The sequence below is a fragment of the Phocoena phocoena genome, chromosome 6 (assembly GCF_963924675.1).
Source record: "Phocoena phocoena chromosome 6, mPhoPho1.1, whole genome shotgun sequence".
NCBI lineage: Eukaryota > Metazoa > Chordata > Mammalia > Artiodactyla > Phocoenidae > Phocoena > Phocoena phocoena.
This window is the reverse complement of record NC_089224.1, coordinates 34,712,957-34,739,064: the sequence shown is the minus strand read 5'-3', so window position 1 is coordinate 34,739,064 and position 26,108 is coordinate 34,712,957. Positions and strand designations below refer to the sequence as shown.

General features: G+C 41.1%; 1 protein-coding gene across 1 annotated transcript in view; it reads left to right on the top strand.

Moving 5' to 3' along the window:
* The first annotated feature begins 9,941 nt into the window (after positions 1-9,941).
* UBAP1 (ubiquitin associated protein 1) overlaps positions 9,942-26,108 on the top strand; it is a 52,038-nt gene continuing 35,871 nt past the window's right edge. Inside the window, exon 1 of the mRNA XM_065878794.1 lies at positions 9,942-10,125. The gene's annotated coding sequence lies outside the window, so the exon portion shown is untranslated. The remainder of the gene's footprint in view (positions 10,126-26,108) is intronic.

The following is a 26,108-nucleotide window of genomic DNA, read 5'->3' as shown; positions in this document are numbered from 1 at the left end:
TATATTTTACTATTACTATTTACTTTTACTCTTTTACAGAATGACTCTTCCCATACCTCCTGCTGTGTTTTTACTAGGTTTTCTCCTGTTTTTCACATTCATCTCTCTTACTGATTCTGTGAACTACACAATAACTTTTTTTTTTCGGTACGTGGGCCTCTCACTGTTGTGGCCTCTCCCATTGCGGAGCACAGGCTCCGGACACGCAGGCTCAGCGGCCATGGCTCACGGGCCCAGCTGCTCCGTGGCATGTGGGATCTTCCCAGACCGGGGCATGAACCTGCGCGCGTCCCCTGCATCAGCAGGCAGACTCTCAACCACTGCGTCACCAGGGAAGCCCCACAATAACTTTTTGAAGTTGGTCATTACATTGTCATTCTCAAACCAATTCTCTGTTTTTCTCCTGAAAACTACATTTCCCAGCTCCTTTGCCAACTGAATACTAGCTAGATTCACTGCCAGCTAGGCACTGACAGGAGAGGGAGGAAGGGAGAAGTCAGGGTGGTTCTTCCTCTTTCTTATAACTGTGGGAGCATTTTCCAGCAGGGCCTGCTGTCTTCTACACGGTTTCTATTTCCCTTCTCCCTTCTTTCCAGGTCCTGCTGCCCATACACCTCCAGACAAGTCCTGCTCCCTCCAGAGACACAGTTGATATTTTGGTGTGTATCCTTTCAGGTTTTTATCTATGCATTTTATTTACTTGTTTATGTTTGGCGTTGGGCCTTCGTTGGTGTGTGCAGGCTTTCTCTAGTTGTGGCGAGCGGGGCTACTCTTTTTTACAGTGTGCGGGCTTCTCATTGCAGTGGCTTCTCTTGTTGCGGAGCGTGGGCTCTAGGCATGCAGGCTTCAGTAGTTGTGGCATATGGGCTCTAGAGTGCAGACTCAGTAGTTGTGGCGCACGGGCTTTCTTGCTCCACAGCTTCTTGGACCAGGGATTGAACCTATGTCCCCTGCATTGGCAGGCGGATTCTTTTTTTTTTTTTTAATTAATTTATTTTATTTTTGGCTGCATTGCTGTGCGCGGGCTTTCTCTAGTTGCGGCGAGAGGGGGCTACTCTTCATTGCGGTGCACGGGCTTCTCATTGTGGTGGCTTCTCTTGTTGTGGAGCACGGGCTCTAGGCACGCGGGCTTCGGTAGTTGTGGCACACGGGCTCAGTAGTTGTGGCTTGTGGGCTGTAGAGTGCAGGCTCAGTAGTTGTGGCACATGGGCTTAGTTGCTTCGCGGCATGTGGGATCTTCACGGACCAGGGCTCGAACCCGTGTCCCCTGCAGTGGCAGGCAGATTCTTAACTGCTGCGCCACCAGGGAAGTCCCTATCTATGCATTTTAATGTCTATCTATATGTACTTTTAATTTTTCAAAAATGAATACAATAGCATTGTTCTGCAATTTGCTTTTTTATTCCACAATATATTGTGATAGTCACTGCCAAATTGCTCTACAAAAATTTTTCACCAATTTATACTGTCATCAGGAGTGTATACTCACCATAGTGAAATATCACCTCACACATGTCAGAATGGCTATCATCAAAAAGAACACAAATGGGACTTCCCTGGTGGTGCAGTGGTTAAGACTCTGTGTTCCCAATGCAGGGAGCCCGGGTTCGATTCCTGGTCATGGAACTAGATCCCACATGCATGCCTCAACTAAGAGTTCTAGGGCCACAACTAAGGACCCCATGTGCTAAAACTGAGGAGCTGACAAGCTGCAACTAAAGAGCCCACCTGCTGCAACTAAGACCCAGTGCAACTAAATAAATATTTTTTAAAAAGAACACAAATAGGGCTTCCCTGGTGGCACAGTGGTTGAGAGTCCACCTGCCGATGCAGGAGACATGGGTTCGTGCCCCAGTCCAGGAAGATCCCACATGCCGTGGAGTGGCTGTCCCCGTGAGCCATGGCTGCTGAGCCTACGCATCCGGAGCCTGTGCTCCGCAACGGGAGAGGCCACAACAGTGAGAGGCCCGTGTACCGCAAAAAAAAAAAGAACACAAATAAATGTTTGTGAGGATGTAGAGAACACTTGTACTCTGTTGGTGGGACTGTAAATTGGTGCAGCCACTATGGAAAACAGCATGGAGGTTTTCTCAAAAAACTAAAAATGGAACTATCATATGACCCAGTAATTCCACTCTTGGGTATGTATCAGAAAAAAATGAAAACACTCATTTGAAAAGATACATGCACCCCAATGTTCGTGGCAACACTATTTCCAATTAGTAAATTGTCATGAAAACAACCTAAGTGTCTATCAACAGATGAAAGGTTAAAGAAGATGTGGTATACATACACAATGGAATGCTACTCAGCCATAAAAAAGAATGAAATTTTGCCATTTGCAGCAACATTGATGGACTTGGAGGACCTAATGCTAAGTGAAATAAGTCAAACAGAGAAAGATAAATACTTTATGATATCATTTACATATGGAATCTAAAAAATACAGTGAATATAACATAAAAGAAGCAGACATGGATACAGAGAAAAAACCAGTGGTTACCAGTGGAGAATGGGGGAGGGGCAACATAGGGGTGAGGCAGTGGGAAGTACAAACTACTTGATGTAAGACAGGCTCAAGGATGTACTGTACAACACATGGAATATAGCCAATATTTTGTAATAATTGTAAATGGGAAGTAACCTTTAGAAACTGTATAAAAATTTTTTTAAAGATACAAAAAAAAAAGTGTATAAGAATGCTTATTTCTCCATCCATGCCAGCTTTGGATGTAATTAATCCTTTTAGCTCTTGCCAATCTGTTAGGTGAAACATGGGGCCTTGTTTCACTTTAAAAATGACCAGTGATACAGAAACAGAGTTATAGACATGGAGAACAAACAAATGGTTGCTAGAGGGGAGGAGAGTAGGGGGAGGAAATAAGCAGGTGAGGGAGATTAAGAGGTACAAACTTCCAGCTGCAAAATAAATGATTTATGGGGTTGAAATATACAGTGTGGGGAATATAGTCAACAACTATGTAATATCTTTGTAAGATAACATATTGTAACTAGACTTACTGTGGTGATCATTTTGAAATGTATAGAAATGCCAAACCACTATGCTGTGTAACAGGAACTAACATAGTGTTGTAGGTCAAATATTTCAAAAACAAACAAACTCATAGAAAAAGAGATTTGTGGCTACCATAGATAAGGGTGTGGGAAGGGGGAATTGGATGAAGGCGGTCAAAAGGTACAAACTTCCAGGTAGAACATAAATAAGTACTAGGATGTAATGTACAACATGATGAATACAATGAACACTGCTGTATGTTGTATGTGAAAGTTGTGTAGAGTAAGTTCTAAGAGCTTCATCACACACACGGAATTTTTTTTCTATTTCTTTAATTTTATATCTATATGAAGTGATGGATGTTCACTAAACTTGTGATAATCAGTTCATTATATACGTAAGTCAAATCATTATGCTGCACACCTTAAACTTACACAGTGCTGTATGTCGACTATAGCTCAAAAAAACTGGGGGAAATAAAGCATGCAGTAGAGCTAGATTTGGCCCATGACCATAGTCTGCCAACCAGAAGAGCTGAAAACTTTTAATGAACAGATAAATGGGACTTTCCTGGTGGTGCAGTGGTTAAGAATCCACCTGCCAATGCAGGGGACACGGGTTCCAACCCTGGTCCATGAAGATCCCACATGCCACGGAGCAACTAAGCCCGTGCACCACAACTACTGAGCCTGAGCTCTAGAGCCCGCGAGTCACAACTACTGAGTCCACGTGCCACAAATACTGAAGCCTGCGCACCTAGATCCTGTGCTCCACAACAAGAGAAGCCACGACAATGAGAAGCCCGCGCACCGCAAGGAAGAGTAGCCCCTGCTCACTGCAGCTAGAGAAAGCCCGCGCACAGCAACGAAGACCCAACACAGCCAAAAATAAATTAAAAAAAAAAAAAAGAATCCACCTGCCAATGCAGGGGACACGGGTTCGAGCTCTGGTCTGGGAAGATCCCACATGCTTCGGAGCAACTAAGTCTGTGTGCCACAATTACTGAAGCTCGCATGCCTAGAGCCCGTGCTCCGCAGCAAGAGAAGCCACTGCAATGAGAAGTCCGTGCACCGCATCAAAGAGTAGCCCCTGCTCGCCGCAACTAGAGAAAGCCTGTGCGCAGCAACGAAGACCCAACACAGCCAAAACTAATAAATAAGTAAATTAATTAATTTTAAAAACAGATAAATGGCTTATAACCTATTTCAAACTAAAAAAAAAATCAGTGATATGGGCCATCTTTTCATATGTTCACTAGGTATTTGTGTTTCTTCTTTAGTGATTGCCTCTTAACAAGTTACACCCATATGTTTCTATTGAATCATTCTATTTTTCTTACTGATTTGTAGGGACTCTTTGTATGTGGGGAAAATTAACCCTTTTCCTATTATATAGGTCACAGATATTTTCTACCAGTTTATCTTTTCACTTTGTGTAGGGGGTCTTTTGCCATTATCAAATCTGTCAATCATTTCCTTTATGCGTTCTGAATTTGACGTCATGATTAGAAAAGTTCTTCCCAATGCATGATTCAAAAAATATTTTTCTATATTCTCTTCTAATATTTTAGAATGTGTGTGTGTGTGTGTGTGTGTGTGTGTGTGTGTGTGTGTGTGTGTTTATATTTTCATCCTTTTGGAATTTGAAATCATCTTTATCCATTCATGGTCATCAGGATAATTGTATCTTCATATGATGGTCATCACATAGGTCTTACAATCAGAAGGAACTCCAGAGGTCACCCAGAGTCCTTGAGCTTCTGGGGAAGGGCAGAGGGTTTCAACCTGACCTCCAAGATTGTAAGGACTCATCCAGACTTTTCTCTTGAATTTCCCAGGAGGAAAGATGTCAGTAATTTTATTTACAGCTTTAGAATTGTTAAACCCAAGCCAAGACTTGTCCCCCTTGTCTCTCCAGCCTTATCTCCCTCTGTTCTTCTACATATACCCTTTGCTCTACTTATTAAATCTGGATTTCCTGGAACTTTCCTGCATCCATGCCTTTGCTCAAACTGCTTTGTTCTCATTGATTTGGGCACGCTTTGTTCTACCTGTCTGTTAAGGCCTAACTTAACTGCTTCAGCTCTCCATGAAGTCTTCTTTGATTTCTCAAGTCTGCCTGAATTCTCTCTCTTCTCTACCCCTAAGGCAGGAAAAGTGCTACCTAGGAAACTCAGGTTATTTTCTGCCAGGTACCATCATTATCTGTACACCTGTCTGATTTCCTTACTTAACCTTCTTTGGAGCATCTTTATAGACTCATGGTGCCTGGCATATAGTAGGATTTAGTCCATGTTGGATGGCTAAATGAATGAAAGATTCTAGGGCTGCTTGTATGTGTTTCCTGTGCCTCGTTTTAAATACCCCAAAGCCTAGTGTATGAAGGGAGGGAGAAAAAAGAGGAAAAGTGGGAGAAGCACAAACTGGTGCTCCTTGCCTGGAGAGCTGCTTCTAGGCCAGCAGGTATGCTGGCACTGGGAGGGAAAGACACAGGGCAGGGAAAGTAGAGGACTGGCACCCTGTTCACCATCTTCTGGCCCCAGGTGAGCCAGCACTGGGATTCATGTGTGGAAACTGACAAGTATGAGTCATTCCTAGGAAGATGAAGAACTATTTGTTTTTCTAAGAAATATCCTCACTTCCTTTCCATTTCTCTTTTTAAAAATATTTTTTAAAAATTAAAAATGTTGAAGTATAGTTGATTTACAATGTTGTGTTAATTTCTTCTGTACAGACAAGTGATTCAGTTATACATATATATACATTCTTTTTTGGGTAATATTCTTTTCCATTATGGTTTATCATAGTATACTGAACATAGTTCTCTGTGCCTTTCCATTTCCTAAGGATGAGTTGTCTCCATGGGGGTTGGAGGGACGTGGCAGGCTGGCCCAGTAGTAGGTGGTCAGCAACTTGGTCCCCACTTAAAGCAAGAAGGCAGAGAAGGAAAAATTACTAGATCAGGAGACCTAGGCTTATGAGGAACCTCAGGAAGTCCCTGCCTGATGGGGGAGGTTTGTCTCTGGCCTCAGGGAGTCCTACTCTGAGAGGAGGCACAGGCCCAGTCCTCCAAAGAGTTTTCCTTCCTAATCCTCCCTGGCACCACAGTTCCTGATTCCTTTTCTACTTCTCTGGCCACCACTTTTCCATCTCTCTGCTTTGTCTTCCCATGCCATATTTGTCAGTGTTCCAAAGGGTCGTATCCCCAGAAATTTGAATTAATCTGATTTTTCATTCTTGTAGCCATACCTGCAAAAATTTGACTCAGGTCAAAAACTTTAAAGTCATCCTTGAGTCTTCTCATTTTCTCACACTGTGTATCTAATCTGTGAGCAGATTCTTACAGCTTTATCTTCAAAACCTACCCAGAACCCAACCATTTCTTATCACCTTCACTACTACTACTTCTCAGTCTACAGCACTATCATTTCCTGTCTGGATTACTGCAATAACCTCCAAGTGGTCTTTCTTCTTCTGCCCTTGCCCTTCTTTAGCTATGCTCAGTGTAGTCACTACAGTGATCCTGCTAAAAATTTAGATCATTTTCCTTCTCTGCCAAAACTCTCACTTAGAGTAAAAGTCAAAGTCCTTAAAATGATCTACAAAACCCTGTATGATTTAGCCCCCTGTTACCTCTGGGCTTTCACCTGCCTTATTCTCTTCATTGCTCACTCATAAGCCATACCTGGCTGCTTACTGATCCTAGAACATAGAAGGTGAGCTTTCATCTCAGGGTGTTTGTACTTTCTGTTCCCTTGGCCTGGCATTTTGTTCTCCTAGGTATCTGCATGACTCATGTCCTCACTTCCTTCAGGTCTTTTCTCAGATGTCATCTTTCCCTGGCCATCCTTTATAAATTTCAACCCTGGATACTTTCTATCTCCTTTCCTTGCTTTATTCTTCTTTGTAAAACCTGTCACCACTATTATTATTTTCCTCTAGAAGGTAAGATTTGTGAGAGCAGGTTTTTTTTTGGGGGGGTGTATTTTTATATACTGCTGTATCCCTAGTGCATAGAAGAGTGTCTGGTACACTGCAGGCACTCGATTAGTACTTGCTGGATAAATGAATGACACATTTATTTGTTCAAGGAGTACCACTATGTTATACCTGTGTACTCCTTATCTCTTTCCTGATTTCCAAGCTCACATTTCCTCCTGAGCATCTCTGCAGAAAATCTGTCATCATCTTAATCTCAGTTTGGCCAGCTAGACTCATTATTATCTCCCCTAGTGCTTCAGTAAACCTTAGGCCTTATTTCTGTGAATAAGACACTTCCAAAACTTGGCTCTTTCTTCTTTGTGATTTCTCCCTCCATATAGCAGGTCTCTAAATCTTGTTGAGTCCATTTCCTAAGTCTTGCTCCAGCTTATCTCCTAGTCTCCATTCCCACTGTCTATGCTTTAGTTCAGGTGTAAGTCTTTTACTCAGTGTAGAAGTCTACAAGGTAGTCTCCAATCCATTTTATTCACTGCTACCATTTTAATTCTCCTGATGAAGAGATTTACTTAGATACTGCTCTCTCCACAAACCTTCTGTGGCTGCCCATTATCTGTTGAATTAAGTAGGAAAGCAGTCCAAAAGTGATGATTTGCTATTCTCTGTTCAGTTTATTTTTTTAACATGTATTTTTTAAAATGTTTTATTTATTTATTTACTTACTTACTTATGGCTACATTTGGTCTTCATTGCTGCGCGTAGGCTTTCTCTAGTTGCAGGAGCGGGGGCTACTCTTTGTTGTGGTGCGTGGGCTTCTCATTGTGGTGGCTTCTCTTGTTGAGGAGCATGGGCTCTAGGCGCGTGGCCTCTAGTAGTTGTGGTGCATGGGCTTCAGTAGTTGTGGCTCATGGGCTCTAGAGAGCAGGTTCAGTAGTTGCGGCGCACAGGCTTAGTTGCTCCGGGGCATGTGGGATCTTCCTGGACCAGGGCTCAAATCCGTGTCCCCTGCATTGGCAGGCAGATTCTTAACCACTGCGCCACCAGGGAAGTCCCTTAATATGTATTTTTATTTATTTATTTATTTTGGCTGCGCTGGGTCTTCGTTGCAGCACGTGGGATCTTCCTTGTGGCATGTGGGATTTTTGTTTGTTTGTTTGTTTTGCGGTACGCGGGCCTCTCACTGTTGTTCTCCCGTTTTGCGGAGCACAGGCTCCGGATGCGCAGGCTCAGTGGCCATGGCTCATGGGCCCAGCTGCTCCGCGGCATGTGAGATCCTCCCGGACTGGGGCACGAACCCGCGTCCCTGCATCGGCAGGCGGACTCTAAACCACTGCACCACCAGGGAAGCCCGGAATCTTTTTTTAGTTGCGGCATGCGGGCTCATAGTTGCGGCATGCAAACTCTTAGTTGCAGCATGCATGTGGGATCTAGTTCCCCGACCAGGGATTGAACCCTGGGCACCTGCACAGGGAGCACAGAGTGTTACCCACTGGATCACCAGGGAAGTCCCTCTCTGTTCATTTTAACTGCCCCCTTCTGGAATGCCCACTTTCTCTCATTGTGGATTAAAACTGCTGCACTCTTCAAAATACAATTAATCTTCTCTGGAGTTCTGGAGAGAAAACAGGGCTAGAGAATTAGACACCAGAGTGTACACATTCTTTACTACAGTACCAAGAAAGTATAGAGATGTAAATCTCTCCTAATCCTTTAGCCAAAGGTCAATTTTTCCAGAGCAACTGATGTCATCATCACCCTGACTTTTTCTAGAGTTACTGTTTATGCTTCTATTTTTCCCACCAGTTAGGAACTTCTGGGAACAATGACATATCTCATTCAGTTATGAACCTCAATGCACTTGATTCTAGGAGACATCCAATAAGTACAGAAGGCAGTAAAGGTTTGGGATTGGATTACCTGGTTTAAACCCGTTGAATGTCAGAACTGGAGGGAGATTTAGAGGTCACCTTTCAACCCATTCATTGTGTTGCTGAAATTCGGCCTCTGTTCACTGGTGCCTAATAGAAACATGGAGACAGTTTTGTGTGAAGTAGAAAAGAACAGCTTTATTGCTTTGCCAGGCAAAGGGGGTCACAGTGGGCTAATGCCCTCAAGACTGTGTGTCCCGCCCTGGAGGAGGTAGTGAGGAGTCTTACAGTGTTCAAGGAGCAGGGAGTGGTCAGCTCGTGGACATTCTTCTGATTGGTTGGTGATGAGGTAATCAGGAGTGCATCATCAACCTTCTGGTTTCAACTGGTCTGGGGTCTACATGCTTGTGGGCAGCCTACAGTTAACTTCTTCCACCTGGTGGGGGCAGGGGTTCAGTATCTGCAAAACAGCTCAAAGGACATAGTTCAGAATATTATCTATAGTCCTTCAGGAAGAACTAAAGGTCCTTGACTTTGTTTAATGGCTAAAGTATTATTATTGTGTCTTGCTTGACTGTTTTTCTTTCTTTCTGCATTTTTTTCAGTTCTCTGATTAAATTTATTCTTCGACTAAATTTTTTTTTACAGACAAAAGGCAGGCAGAGGATATGGGTGGGGGTCTGTTCTGGTAAGGCCTCATAGGGTCGTGCTCCCTTACAATTTGTAAATGGGGAAAGTGAGGCCCAGAAAGGGTAGGACTTTGTACCAAGTCAATGACCCAGGACCAGAAGCCAGACATCCTGATTTCCAAGTGGGTCTCCTTGGTAAGCCTTTGTGCTTCCCTTCGAGATTCAAGTCTCTCGGACTCCCACCTGGGCCCCTTCTCCAACCCTTACGCATTACCCTCTCAGTGACTCTCACCTTTCCTCCCTCCCCTTGGGTGTGCCGGGTTCACTGGTTCCAACAGCGACGCTCTGAAACCTAGCCATGTTCAGCCCTTGTGGAGATTAGTCACGTCACCGTTGACTCCTCCCATTGGCTCGAGGGATGGAGCGCGGCGCTATGACGTCACACGCCCAAAGGGGAGGAGCGGTGAGGGGAAGGAGGAGGGAAGTGGGGCTTCAACATGGCGGCTGTGGCAGTGGCGGTGGCTACGGTGACGGCCTGGCCTCGGGAGAGCAGAGTTGGAGGTGGTGGTCTTCGCTCTCCCTAGGGGCCTTCAGGAGCTCAGCGGGGACCGAGCCTGGGAGGCCGGTCGGCGGCAGCACCTTTCGGCTTCTGGGACAGCGGCGCCAGCGTTCAGGTGAGGGGGCCTCCCGCTGGGGGAGGGGGAGAGGGGCGGAGTTGGGGGAGGGAGCAGGTACCGGGAGACGGATGGGGGAGGGATAGGGAGGAAGCTGGAGGCTGAGTGGAATAAGAGGAGCGGCAGCTCAGGGGGTGTGAAGGCGAAGGGGCCAGAGACGGGTGACTTGGGGAGGATTCTGGGAGAAGGGTCGGCGTGAGGAGACCAGAGTTGAAGGGGCGGAGGGCAGATGGGACGCGGGAAAATAAATGAGTTCGGATTAAGGGGACTAATACTCTACTGGAAAATAGGCGCAGTAGACATCTGTGTGGCTGGAGCGAAAGCTCGGTGGGAATTAGAGGATGTTGGGGAGAGGGACCCAGGTTTTAGTAAAGGTTAGTGATGGGGACGACTTGAGGGTGAGCTGGGGACGTGAGATACAGATTTAGTTTTCCCTGAGGCGAATAGGTTAGGGGGAAAGGGAGGAGACCAGATCCGGGGCGAGTGATCTTTGGGGATATATTTGGCCTTGCCTGGTCTTCTCCAGGTATGTTAATCTTGCTTCTTTTGTTTGTTTCTCGGGTGGAGACTTATCTGTACAGTCCCCCTGGGCTTCATAAACAGCCCCTAATCTTCCTTGTGGATCATTAATTTACAGTTCATTTATTTGATCTCTATCAGCGATCTCTGACCTTTGTGTTGTCGCCACGTTTTTGTTTCCAGACAGTTTCTTAAAAGTGTGGCTAGGCAAAAAAATACATTTTATATTAAACTGAAATAAAATTTTGAGAGTTTTTAGACACCACGGAGTGTTGCAAAACCAGATTTGGTAATTTAGTTATCTATTAAATAGCTTCTGTTCTAACTCACCTTACTAGGGCTTCTTTCTTTCCTCAGTTCTAATTATTAGAATTTGAGAATTTGGATAGATATGATGGATGTTTCTCTTTAGAATTTTGTCAGATTTGATGATGTGAAAAACGGGGCACTTAGTCTTTAGTGATACACAGCTCTTTCTAGTTAATGTCCCAAACTAGTTAAACTGAAAGTTTCTGTATTATTTTGTAGCAAAGAATGTAAAATGTCTGAAGTCTAAAAGAATTACATTGTCTGCATTAACCTACTTTTTAAAGTGGGATTTTATAAATTAAATTTTTGTTTCTAATCCATCCTATTCTTTGTTACTTATTTATTCAACGTTTATTGACTGCCAAATGTGTGTTGCATTAATAAGTCATAATTATGGAAATGGGAAAATTAATATTTCTCTAGTGAGAATATCATTGCACAGCCTCATTGGAAGAAAAAGTGTTTTTTGGAAATGAAGACTAAGGAAGTCTTATAAAATTATGTAAATATAAGAACTTACTGAATTTTTCTTTTGTTTAGTATTTGACTCATTATTTCATCATGACATACTTTATGTATATCTGAAAGATTTTATTTTTCTTTTTAATTTTGAAGAAGACAGTAACAGTATCCTAATATGATAACATTAGGTCTGTGAACAATTCTTATCAGTAGTTTTTAGTTCCCATTTCTCAGGCTGGCAAACATCACTTTATCTTGGGTGACTTTTCTTTGATATCTTGACTGTGGTAAGGTATTTAAAATGAGGATTCCTGAAGTTTAATTCAGTGACTAAAATTCTCTGAAGTTTTTCAGCATTATAAATGTATCTTCATTACCTCAGAGTGTAGTTGTCAGTATTATACATTTTTCCTGTTATTTAATTATATTGTTGAATGTTTTGAGGTTTTTTTATATGTAGATTATTTTAAGTATAAACATTTTCCCCACAGAGCAACCAAAACCAAAACCAGACCATCAGTTTATCATTAACCAGGTAATTTTCTTCAGACAGTCTTTCTCAAGAAATGCAAAAGGTAGCATACAGTACCTTAAATTAGGTATTAAATAAGCTTCTTCTTGGAGTCAAGAAAACCTTGAGTTGAAGCTTAGAAATAACTGGATTTAGTTTCCCACATAGCATGGGAATCCTTGCATCTGTATCACGAAGATAAGTGAAAAATCTATCCTCTTTTCCAGAATCTAATTCGTTATAGGAAAGAGCCTTTCAGTCAGAGAAAGATGTAAGCAGGGTGTTGCTCTTCTAACCTGTAGGACACAATTTCTTGTAATATTGGAAAATAATTTGAATGTAAGAATAATATTTTCCTATGAATTGAGAATTATAATTTCAGATTTAAAAAATTTTAGGTGAGGGCAGCTAGATTTACAAAGGGATATGTGCTAAAATTGGGTCTATATTAATGAGCTAGGCATTGTTAAACACTTTACATAATCTCACTTAATCCTTACAATTCGTTTAGGTAAGCAGGTCGTGAGAGGCATGCTTTTTAGGTGTTGAGGAAACTGAGGATTAGTAAAGTTGAGTAACGTAACCAAGGTTACTAAATTTGTCCAATTTCAATGCCTTTACTGCATCTGTTACATCATTTTTCCCCACTTAGATGGTCACAGGGCCATTTAATTCCTATCAAGTAAATTTAAAGTATAAGCATGAGTTTTAAAGTAATACCATTTTAAACTACTTGTTCTCACTGAAATAGTAGTGTAACTGGAATGATAAATAGTTCATTACAATTTTAGTCACTTAATATATCATCAGTATTCTAGGAGGAAGTAAATACCTGAATATTTTGTACTTTACAAAATAAACTGGATAAGCTGGATAAGGGGCTAAAAGTTTTTATACTTGTATTGCTGAGTCAGGTTGGACCTGCTTCAGCAAGGGCCAAAATTTGTATTTGGCAGTAATCCTCATGTGTTCTCAGAATTTTGGGTTGGTCATTGTCAGTTGCTTAATGCTTACCAAACACTTCCAGTGTTTGAGTCACTGAATTGGCTCATGGTAATTGTGAATCTTGTGGTTTACTGAGTCAAGAGCCAGCAGTGTGTGTGTTTTGGTTGTTTCATTTCCTCCCCAACACTTAATATTGTCAGAGTTTAAAATTTTTTTCTTATCTCTTGGGTTTGAAATAGGATCTACTGTGTTTGTATTACCATTTCCCAAAGTTGAGCATCCTTTTTGTATGTTCATTGGCCATTTGTGCTTCTGTGATGTGTATATTCAAGTTCTCTGCCTATTTTTGAGTTTTCTCTTTTTCTTATTGATTTTTAAGAGTTCTTTATTTATTTTGTATACTAATTATTTGTTAGTTGATGGTTTGCAAATATCCTCTCCCAATTTGTGACTTGTCTTATCTCTTCATAGTCTTTTGATGAGAAAAGTTCATAATTTTAATGAACTGAACTTTTCAGTCTTTTATGCTTTTTATATCATATTTAGGAAATCCTCTTCTACTAGGCATGCTGTTTTAATAAATACAAGAGTATACGTGTCTGTACGTGGCATCTAATGTGACATTTAGTACCAATATTTGCTTGATTAGAAAGGCCAACTTCTCAAGAGTTGTGTTTGTATTGTCTTTGGAGTTACAGGGCCAGACTTTTAAAAAAAAATAAGTTTATTTATTTATTTATTTAGTTTTGGCTGCATTGGGTCTTCGTTGCTGTGCATAGTTGCGGTGAGTGGGGACTACTCTTTGTTGTGGGTGCGTGGGCTTCTCATTGTGGTTGCTTCTCTTGTTGCAGAGCACGGGCCTTAGGCTCGTGGACTCAGTAGTTGTGGTGCACAGGCCTAGTTATTCTGCAGCACGTGGGATCTTCCCAGACCAGGGATCGAACCTGTGTCCCCTGAATTGGCAGGCGGATTCTTAACCACTGCGCTGCCAGGGAAGTCCTGGGCCAGAGGGTTTTAAAAGCAGCTTGAGTTGTGCCTTATACACAGGTTACATATATTTCCCCAAACTGGGAAACTAACAGATTTGTGAATGATGTATGCATTTTACAAAATGATAATAATGTGGTATGACGGTGAGAGAGTTTTCTTGTGCGCACAATTCATGAGTCACTCATTCTGAGCAGTTAGGATTTCTACTAAAATATGTTCAGAAAGATTTTTTGATATCTAGTCCTGTCTAGTGTGGGCTTTATCAGGAATAATTGTGGGGCTTCCCTGGTGGTGCAGTGGTTGGGAGTCTGCCTGCTGATGCAGTGGACACGGGTTTGTGCCCCGGTCCGGGAGGATCCCGCATGCCGCGGAGCGGCTGGGCTCCTGAGCCATGGCTGCTGGGCCTGTGCGTCCGGAGCCTGTGCTCCGCAACGGGAGAGGCCGCAACAGTGAGAGGGCCGCGTACCGCCAAAAAAAAGAATAATTGTGGTTTGTGAGAGAGCTGACGTGGAAACATTTTGGAAGAGTTTTTTTGTTTTTATTTTCAAGTAATACAATATTATATAATTAGGATAAAATTAGGTGGAATGTAATTACATTAAGTAAAAAGGAGAAATATGTAAATTGTCATGGTTAAACAACAACTTTGGACTTCCGTGGTGGTGCAGTGGTTAAGAATTCGCCTGCCAATGCAGAGGCCACAGGTTCAAGCCCTGGTCTGGGAAGATCCCACAGGCTGCAGAACAACTAAGCCTGTGAGCCACAGCTACTGAGCCTGTGCTCTAGAGCCCGCGAGCCACAACTACTGAAGCCTGCGTGCCTAGAGCCCATGCTCTGCAACAAGCGAAGCCACTGTGATGAGAAGCCCGTGCACCACAACAAAGAGTAGCCCCCTCTTGCCACAACTAGAGAAAGCCCGCACGCAGCAATGACGACCCAAAGCAGCCAAAAATAAATAAAATAAATAAATTAATTTAAAAAAACCCCAAAACAAAACAAAACAAAACAACAACAACTTGTTCCTGTGTGTGGGGGGGTGTTTTTTGGGTTTTTTTGCTCATATGTTATTTAAATTAAATTAGATATTTAAAAGAATGAAATACTCTTCTTAGTATTGGAGAAACTACATCTGTTTAAAGTTATGATGGGGAATACCCTAGTGGTCCAGTGGTTAGGACTCCGATCTTTCACTGCCAAGGGAGCAGGTTCAATCCCTGGTCAGGGAACTAAGATCCTGCAAACCACGTGGTGTGGCCAAAAAAAAAAAAAAATTATGATGAACATTGCAAACTGACTAGAACATATGTGAGGGAGGATATAGTTTTTCTGTTTTGTTTTTTAAACTCCCTGCCCAGTTCTTTGGACTGTGTGGCTCCTATCCACCATTAAACCCTTATCTCTTAGGTTATTTTTATAAAAATCTTGAGCGATTTGATTTACTCTGTCATGTATTAAAGCCTCTGAAAACTTTTTTCTTTTTTTCATGAGAAGACTATGGAGTACTTGAACTTTGGGAACTGTTCTTCTAAGCAGTTGAATGTTCTGTTCCTGGCAAAGATCATGTTGAAATATAAAACATCCACCAGACTTTAATTATACTGTGAATACTGTATAGTGATATACAGTACACCCTTGGTATTTGTGAAAGATATGTCCCTAAAGTTTTGAGAATCCTTGCATAAATACCATACTTTAGAATGTCTCTCATAGCTTATAGAAGAGTATAATGGAAAATTTTTAGTTACCATCAGATTTGATGGGTAAATAGAAGAGAACAACAAAGTTAGAGATTTTGATGCTAAACTCAGCCTTCAGCTACCTTTAACTCCCAATCTTTTGCTGTTTGTCACTGCTGGCTGGCCTATCCCCAGCCTCTTTTTTTTTTTTTTGCGGTACACGGGCCTCTCACCGCTGTGGCCTCTCCCGCCGCAAAGCACAGGCTCTGGACGCGCAGGCCCAGCGGCCACGGCCCATGGGCCCAGCCGCTCCGCAGCATGTGGGATCTTCCCGGACCGGGGCTCGAATCTGTGTCCCCTGCATTGGCAGACAGATTCGTAACCACTGAGCCACCAGGGAAGTCCCTCAATAGTAAAATTTTGAATTTACTATAACATGAGGTTGATTTGGGACCTTTTTATGAGATGTTTTCTTAATATATTATAAGCTTTTTAATTAACGTCTTTTGCCAGGAGAGATTATATTGTAATGGACAGAACTCTGGACAGTGAGTTGAAAGATCTAAAGTTCTAGTTCTGGCTTCCCATTTAAAACTAACCATCTCTTTCAGACTTGAACTTTTTAGTTTGTAGAATGGGGGTACCTGCTTATATCTCCTAGCATGTGAGGTTCATATAAGATGATGTATGTGATGGTCTTTTCAAAAGTACCTAAGACTTTAACATATAGTTTTGAAAATTATAAAGTTTTTAACATATACTTTGTTAGAAGCATAATACTTTTCCACTGTTAGCTAACATTCTTATTTTTCTAAAGCTGATATACTGCATTTTATTCAGGAATTCTCAGTAACTTTTATTTATTTTTTTATGCTTAATGTTTGTCTTTTTCCATTAGAATTAATTTTAATGAGGGATTTTGTCCTGTTATAGTTGCCACTTAGAGAAGTGCCAAGCAATAATTGTAGGTACACCTTAAACAGATGTTGAGTGAATGAGGCATGAAGCCTGAGAAATTGCCTTTTGCTGTGACCAGGCAGGGATAGTTTTTCAAGTGAACAAAATTTGATTGGGAACCAGCAAGTGGGGAACAAAAATGTAATTATTTAGGGAATTCTCTGCTGGTGCAGTGGTTAAGAATCTGCCTGCAACGCAGGGGACACAAGTTTGAGCCCTGGTCCAGGAAGATCCCACATGCTGTGGAGCAGCTAAGCCCATGTGCCACAGCTACTGAGCCTGCGCTTTAGAGCCCATAAGCCACAACTACTGAGCCTGCGTGCTACAACTACTGAGGCCCGCGTGCCTACAGTCCATGCTCCACAACAAAGACAAGCCACCACAGTGAGAAACCTGTGCACCGCAGTGAGAAGCCCGAGCACCACAAGGAAGAGTAGCCCGCACTCGCCGCAACTAGAGAAAGCCCATGCACAACAATGAAGACCCAACGCAGCCAAAAATAAATAAATTTAAAAAAAGAAAAAAAAAAAAGAATTCTCCCTTTCACCCAAAATGTGCACACACACACACACACACAATTAAAAAAAATTATTTAGCTAGTTTTTCAATTGGGGGAAAAGAATAAAAGCCAGATAACATCTCTCTTCACTGTAGAATTCTATTTGCATATTCCTGTGTTTTCTTTCTTTTTTTTTTTTTTTTTTTATTATTTTTTGGCTGCGTTGGGTCTTCCTTGCTGCATGTGGGCTTTCTCTAGTTGCAGCGAGCAGGGGCTACTCTTCATTGCAGTTCGCAGGCTTCTCATTGCGGTGGCTTCTCTTGTTGCAGAGCAGGGGCTCTAGGTGTGCAGGCATCAGTAGTTGCAGCACGCGGGCTCAGTAGTTGTGGCTCGTGGGCTCTAGAGTGCAGGCTCAGTAGTTGTGGTGCACAGGCCTAGTTGCTCTGTGGCATGTGGGATCTTCCCGGACCAGGGATCGAACCCGTGTCCCCTGCATTGGCAGGTGGATTCTTAACCACTTGCTACCCAGGAAGTCCCAACCTTTTTTTAATTTTTATTTTTAATCTTTAACCTTTATAGAGGGTTTCCTATTTGATCTTCAGGGACTCACTTATAAGTCAATGTAAAAAATGAATGGGTTTCTTATTATGGGTGACGGTCTCTTGGTACCAGCTTTCTTTATTCTTTAGAGTACATACAAGCCATTGAAGTGGGGAACTACTCTTACTAAAATAAGATTTGGTTTAGGAAGGTGAGGAGGTCCCAGTAGACAGTGGTAACTGTTGCTTGTGTTATCTTATTTTGTCCTTATAATAACCCTTTTGATTTACTTCATATTAACATTTCTTATATTATTAATCTTTGCTTTTACTTATAAGAAGAATGTGTTTGTTGAGTTTTGTTATTAGAGATATATTACAACCCGTTTTGATAGATACTTGTACAACAACTAAGATTTGTTGAAAGGTCTGCCATGTGCTTTTTGTTTTCCTTTATTAGAAATCATTTCATAATAAAATATGAAGTTATAAAATATAGAAGAAGAATTCTTTTGTATGTGTATTGTATGTACCTTTAGCTTTAGAAGTAGAGCTCTTAAGACAATTGCCAATAACCTTATTATGTTAATTGCTACATTCGGTAATCTGAAGCAGATCTTTTAGTGGATAATTTTCAAAGGATGAGGAGCCTTTGTTGATTTTGTTTCCGAGACTCTAACCACACAGATATCTTTTCTATAACATTTCCTATCCTAATTTCCCATTTTCTAAAAGGCTTGTCTTTTATGCTTTTTCTTTTTTTGAACCCAGGCCGAATATTGGTCTTTGAACAGGGGGAGTAAATTCTCTCATATTGATTATGTTTATAAATCTATTTAGTTTTATTCTTATTCTACGTTTTCTGTTTACCCTCCTTCTTTCTTGCTTTTTAAAATCTTTTTCTTCCTTTTGATTAATTTTCTATATTTGACTTCTTTGCTTTAGTTATTTGAAAGTTGCTCATCCTATTCCTTTTTTTATGTTGGTTGCTGTTAAAATTTTTATATGTAATTTTAAAATTTATTTATTTATTTGGCTGTTCTGGGTCTTAGTTGCTGCATGCAGAATCTTCGTTGTGGTGTATGGTATCTTTAGTTGTGTCATGCGAACTCTTGAGTTGTGGCATGTGGGATCCAGTTCCCTGATCAGGGATCGAACATGGGTCCCCTGCATTGGGAGCGTGGAGTATCAGCCACTGGACACCAGGGAAGTCCAATGTATATAATTTTTATACATAAAATCCATATGTCCTGTATATGTAATCTCTACAATAAGACAAGTTTGTTTTACTTCCTCCTCTCTCCCAAATTTCTCCCATTTTCAGGTCATCTCAGATTTTACTTCCAGATCACTTATTTACTTTTATGTTAGGAGTTGCCTTGGACTACGTATATTTTGCTGATTTATTTGCCCACTGCTTTTTCTGATGTTTTCCATTTCTCCTACTTTAGATTAATTTTATGCTTTGGTAAACTATATCTCCGAATTCTTTTTTCAGGAAGGAATCAATGAAGAGTGAATTTTCAGTCTTTAGATCTTAAAATGTTTTCATTTTGCTCCCTTATTTGGATACTAGGGCTCTAATTTTACAACTATCCTTAATCAGATTTTTGAAGATAATTGCTCCATAATTTTATAGCCTCTGTTGTTGATAGTGAGTTCTTGAAGCTAGTCTTATTCTCTTTCCTTTGTATATATCCACTTTCTATCTGGAAGCTGTTTGTTGTTCAGACTTTTAAAAATCTGGTGATGATCTAAATTTTTGTGATGTGTCTAGATTTCAGTTTTTACCAGTGCATTTTGCTTGGTACTCACCTCTTCTAGTTTCAAGACTGTGTTATTTATTTATTTAGCTCTTAGAGGTTTTATTTCTCTTTTTCCGTACTCTCAGTTCTCTCCTGAAAGTTCTGTTAGACCAATTTGAGAACTGCTTAAAACTATTGATCCTGAGCCTGAAACACTTTCACCATGGCATATTTTTTCCACCTTCTAAACTCGTCTGTATTTAGGGCTGGATTTTTAAAAATAGCTTTATTAAGGTATAGTTCACATATCACAAAATTCAGTCATTAAAAATGTACAGTTCAAAAAAAAAAGTGTACAGTTGAGTGTTTTTTTAGTATTCACAGTGTGGTGAAACCGCCACTACAGTCTGTTGAAAATGTTCCAGAGCATTTTCAGTACCCTAAAAAGAAACCTCATGTCCATTAGCATTCACTCCCTATTCCACTCTCCCCACAGCCCCTAGCAACCACTTATTTACTTTCTGTTTCTGGATTTGCCTATTTTAGACATTTCACATAAATGGAAATATGTAGTCTTTTGTGACTTGCTTCTTTCATTTAGCATGTTTTCTGTGTTCAACCATGCCATTTTTTTCCCCATAAGTTTATTTATTTTATTTATTTATTTTTGGCTGCGTTGGGTCTTCGTTGCTGCGCACGGGCTTTCCCTAGTTGCAGCGAGCGGGGGCCACTCTTCATTGTGGTGCGTGGGCTTACAGTGGCTTCTGTTGTTGAGGAGCATGGGGTCTAGGTGTGTGGGTTTCAGTAGTTGTGGCATGCAGGCTCAGTAGTTGTGGCACATAGGTTTAGTTGCTCTGCGGCATGTGGGATCTTCCCGGACCAAGGCTCGAACCTGTGTCCCCTGCACTGGCAGGCACATTCTTAACTACTGCACCACCAGGGAAGCCCCATGCCATTGTTTTTTACTGCCAAATAATATTCCATTGTATGTATGTATCATGTTTTTTTTGTCAGTTGATGGACAGTTGGGTTGTTTCCACTTTGTCTGTGTGGATGTATGTTTTCATTTCTCTCAAGGATTAACATCTTAAATTTCAAACAGTCTAGTTTGAACTGATAACCGACTTAACTTCAATATCATACAAAGACTCTGATCCTGTATGGTTTTGTACTACCCCCTTTAAACGTTGTTGTCACAAATTGCAACTTATGTGCAACATGGATGAACCTGGAGGGCATTATGGTAAGTGAAATAAGCCAGGCATAGAAACACAATAGCATAGATCTTTTTTTTTTGGTTGCGTTGGGTCTTCATTGCTGCGGGTGGGCTTTCTCTAGTTGCGGCGAGTGGTGGCTACTCTTCATTGAGGTGTGCTGGCTTCTCATTGCAGTGGCTTCTCTTGTTGCAAAGCATGGGCTCTAGGCACGTGGGCTTCAGTAGTTGCAGCACGTGGGCTCAGTAGTTGCGGCACGTGGGCTCTAGGGCACGCAGGCTTCAGTAGTTGTGGTGTGTGGGCTCTAGAGCGCAGGCTTAGCAGTTGTGGCGCATGGGCTTAGTTGCTCTGCGGCATGTGGGATCTTCACAGACCAGGGCTCAAACCCGTGTTCTCTGCATAGGTGGATTCTTAAGCACTGTGCCACCAGGGAAGTCCAGTAACATAGATTTATAATAATTTTGTGCATTAAAGAAAATCTGTACTAAATAAAAAGGGGAGTTGGAAACCAAAAACAATACTAGCTGTTAGCCCATTTATTCTTTTTTTAAAATAAATTTATTTATTTATTTATTTTTGGCTGCGTTGGGTCTTTGTTGCTGTGTGCAGGCTTTCTCTAGTTGCGGGGAGTGGGGGCTACTCTTCGCTGTGGTGCACAGGCCTCTCATTGCAGTGGCTTCTCTTGTTGTGGAGCACAGGTTCTAGGTGCACAAGCTTCAGTAGTTGTGGCACGTGGGCTCAGTAGCTGTGGCCTGCCGGCTCTAGAGTGCGGGCTCAGTAGTTGTGGCTCACGGGCTTAGTTGCTCCACGGCATGTGGGATCTTCCCAGACCAGGGCTCAAACCTGTGTCCCTTGCATTGGCAGGCAGATTCTTAACCACTGTGCCACCAGGGAAGTCCTAGCCCATTTATTCTCAGCAAAGGTCTTTATTTCTTCCTGAGGCTTTGAGTTACTGTGGTATTCTGCTATTTCAGCCTGAAGGACTTTTAACATTTCTTGTAAGCAGCAAACTCTCTCAGGTTTATTTATCTGAGAATGTTTCAGTTTCTCCCTCATTAAAAAAAAAAAATTATCTATTTTTTTTGGGCTGTGTCGGGGTCCGAGTTGCAGCATGTGGGATCTTTCATTGCAGTGCGAGGGCTCTTTGTTGCAATGCGTGGGCTTCTCTCTAGTTCTGGTGTACAGGCTCAGTAGTTGTGGCACGTGGGCTCTCTGGTTGTGGCACATGGGCTCCAGAGCACATGGACTCTGTAGCTGTGGTGCAGGCTCCAGAGCACGTGGGCTCTGTAGTTGTGGCGTGCAGTCTCCAGAGCGTAGGGCTCTGTAGTTGTGGCATGTGGGCTCTGTAGTTGTGGTGGGCAGGCTTAGTTGCCCTGTGGCATGTGGGATCCTAGTTCCCTGACCAGGGATCGAACCTGTCCCCTTCATTGGAAGGGGATTCTTAACCACTGGACCACCAGGGGAGTCCCCCTCCCTCATTTTTTGTTTTTTTAATTAATTTATTTTTGGTTGCATTGGGTCTTCCTTGCTGTGCGTGGTCTTTCTCTAGCTGTCGCAAGTGAGGGCTACTCTTCTTCATGGTGTGCGGGCTTCTCATTGCGGTGGCTTCTCTTGTTCAGAGCACGGCCTCTAGGTGTGCAGGCTTCAGTAGTTGTGGCATGAGGGCTCAGAAATTGTGGCTCATGGGCTCTAGAGCACAGGCTCAGTAGTTGTGGCGTACAGGCTTAGTTGCTCCGTAGCATGTGGGATCTTCCTGGACCAGGGCTCAAACCCGTGTCCCCTCCGTTGGCAGATTGATTCCTAACCACTGTGCCACCAGGAAAGTCCCTCTCCGTCATTTTTGAAGGACAGTTTTTGCCAGATACAGTATTCTTGGTTGACAGTTTTTTTTTCTTTTGGTAATTTAAATATGTCATCCTCCTGTCTTCTGTCCTCCATAGTTTCTGATTAGAAATTGACTGTTAATCTGTTGAGGCTCCCTTGTAAATGATGAGTTGCTTCTCTTGCTTTTAATGATTCATTCTTTTTTTTCAACAGCGTTTGCTTATAATGTGTCTTGGTTTGAATCTCTTTGAGTTTATCCTACTTGGAGTTCATTGAGCTTCTTGGATTTGTAGATTCATGTCTTTCATCAAATCTGGGAAGATTTTGGCCATTATTTTTTATTTAATTATTTATTTATTTAATTATTTTTTTTGTGGTACACGGGCCTCTCACTGTTGCGGCTTCTCCCATTGTGGAGCACAGGCTCTGGACGCATAGGCTCAGCGGCCATGGCTCACGGGCCTAGCCACTCCACGGCATGTGGGATCTTGCCATACCGGGGCATGAACCCGTGTCCCCTGTATCGGCAGGCAGACTCTCAACCACTGCGCCACCAGGGAAGCCCTTGGCCGTTATTTTTTAAAATAGTCTTTCTGCCCTTTTCTCTTTTCTGGGACTCCTGTAATGTGGATGTTGATATGCTTAATGACATTCCACAGGTCTTTTAGGCTCAGTTTGCTTTTCTTGATTCTTTTTTCTTTCTTTGTAGACATTGCTCTATATTCAAGTTTGCTGATTCTTCGTTTTGTCTGCTCAGATCTGCTGTCATACCCATCTAGTGAACTTTTTGTTTCAGTTAGTATATTTTTAGCTCCAGTATTAAAACTACTGAAGTATAGAAAGTTGAACATGAAAGCCTTCTTTTACCTTCTTCCAGAACTAACCATTGTTAACAGTTTGGTATGAATCCTTTCTGATTTTTGTGTACATACAAAAAGCCATGCAAATATATGTGCTTGTTGAGGTTTTTTAAAGCTTTTTATTTTCATACAATTTCACATTTACCGAAAACTTACAATAATAGTACAGAGTTCCTGTATACCTTCTATTGAGATTACCTACATGTTTCATATTTTTGTTATGTTCTTCACTCATTCTCCTTTCCTATCATCCATCTGTCCTCTATTTGTATTTACATATACATATTATTTTTTTCATAATTGCTTGAAAGTAAGTTGGGGACTTCCTGGTGGCGCAGTGGTTGAGAATCCGCCTGCCAATGCAGGGGACATGAGTTCAATCCCTGGTCCGGGGAGAGCCCATATGCTGCAGAGCAACCAAGCCTGTACGTCACAACTGCTGAGCCCACGTGCCACAACTACTGAAGCCCATGTGCCTAGAGCCCGTGCTCCACAACAAGAGAAGCCACCACAATGAGAAGCCTGTGCACTGCAATGAAGAGTAGCCCCTGCTTGCTGCAACTAGAGAAAGCCTGTGCACAGCAACGAAGATGTAACAGCCAAAAATAAATAAGTTAACAAAAAAAAAAGAAAAAAAAAAGAAAAGTAAGTTGAAGACACAGTACCCTATTACTGCTTTACAGTGCGTGCTTCCTAAAAATAAGAACATTCTCTTACATAGCCACATACTAATGATCAAAATCAGGAAATTAACTGTTGTTGAATCACCCATTGTCCAGCAGCATTCTTACAGCAAAAGAACATCCTGGATCATGCATTACATTTAGTGGTTTTGTAGTTTTAATTGCCTTTCATCTGAAACAGTTTCTTAGTCTTTGTCTTATGACTTTGACATATTTGTAGAGTACAGACCATTTTATAGAATGTCTCTCAAGATGGGTTTGTTTGATATTTCTTCGTGATTAGATTCAGGTTGTTTGATACTTCCTCATGATAGTTTCACTTTTGGCAGGAATACCACAGAATTGATGTGTTCTCAGTGTATCATATATGGAGGTGTCAGTTTGTTCCATTACTGGTAATGTTAATTTTGATCACTTGGTTAAGGTGGTGTCTGCCAAGATAAAGTACTGTTTTCTCCACCATACTTAATAAAAAATATATTGTGGGGAGATACTCTGAGACTATGTACATATCCCGTTACCCTTGTGGAACTTGAACCCACTTGTTTTAGCATCTACTGATACTGATTCTTCAGATTATTGATATGATGGTCACCAATTATGAGTTAGGTTTAATTCACAGTTTTAGAAAATTAAAATGTGATTATTCTGCAGCCTCTTTCATTTTACACTATAGCAGTAGCATCTTTTTATTTCTTTATTTTAGAAAGTTCCAAACTTATAAATGTAGATCTAGCCATAACAGCTGTCAATCTGCCTTTCTTCCTCCCCCTCTCCCTCCCTTCCTCTTTTTCTTTCTTTCTTTCTTTTTAATAAATTTCAGGTGTACAACATAGTGATTTACAATTTTTAGAGGTTATACTCCATTTATAGTTATTATAACAATCTTATTTCATATACATGCCCTCTTCCCAGTTATTTTGGAGCAAATCTCAGTCATATCATTCCATCTGTAAATATATTTTTGTGTATCCCTGAAAGATAGGAATTATAAAAAAACTGTAATACCATTGTCCTACCTTAAATTTTAACTTATTTAATATTATCAGATATCCAGTTAGTGTTCATATTTTCCCAATTGTTTTGACTTTTTTCTTCAGTGTGTTCGGATTGGGATCCAAATAAGATCTGTATGTTGTGATTGCTTTATTTATTTAAATAATATTTTTTAAAATTTTAATTTAATTAATTTATTTGGTTGAGCCAGGTCTTAGTTGTGGCTCGCCGGCTCCTTAGTTGCAGCACATGGGCTCCTTAGTTTTGGCATGCAAACTCTTAGTTGCGGCATGCATGTGGGATCTAGTTCCTTGACCAGGGATTGAACCTGGGCCCCGTGCATTGGGAGAGCAGAGTCTTAACCACTCTACCACCACAGAAGTCCGTGTGATTGCTTTAGATTTATTGCTTATGCTCTTTTTTAACTTATAGATTCCCTCCTTTCTATTTTTCTTCTTTTTTTCTTTGAAATTCTGTGTTGAAGGAAACAGTTTTTTCCTGAAAAGTGTCTTACAGCTAGGAGTTTGCTGTTTAATTCAATTTACTACTATTTCAATTAGAATTTAGTGTCTATATATAAATATAAGTATACAAATATATGAGGTTTGTTTCTTATTTTCCTTTTTTTCTCCTTCCTTTGTCAAATTTTGGTATCAGTATTATGCTAATCTCATATGGTAACTTGGAAATTTGGCAACATTAATTCAATAGGTACTTACTGAGCACTATTTACAGACACTATGCTTGGTGAAATGGTGAACAAAACCAAAGTGGTTCTTGTACTCATAGTGCTTAAAGCCTAGTGGGGAAAGCTAGGCAATAAATAAACCCTGTATAAAACTACAAAGTGCAAAGCTGTGTTTGTTTCCATTTTATGTGTTGGAATAATTTAAGTAAAATAGGAATAATTTGTTGCTTAAAGACTTGCTAGAACTTTAAATAAAATCATCTATTCTGATGCTTATATTTACATAAAATTATTTTATTTGCCTGTGAAATTACTTAGCAACCCTTACCTTCTCCCCTCAGATCCTTGATATTCTGTGAAGTTGTGCCATTTTTATATTGTTTGTTCCCTGGTATTGCACAGTGTTCCCCTGGGGGTATGAGTTCTCAAGTTTGGTGAGCAAGGCTCTGTTACTTCTTTGTTTCTATGGGAGAAAAATCATTGAGATTTCACATGACTGAAACAGTCAGAATGATGCAATCCACTGAGTGTGAAGACTCTTGAAAAGACAGAAAAATTATGTTTTT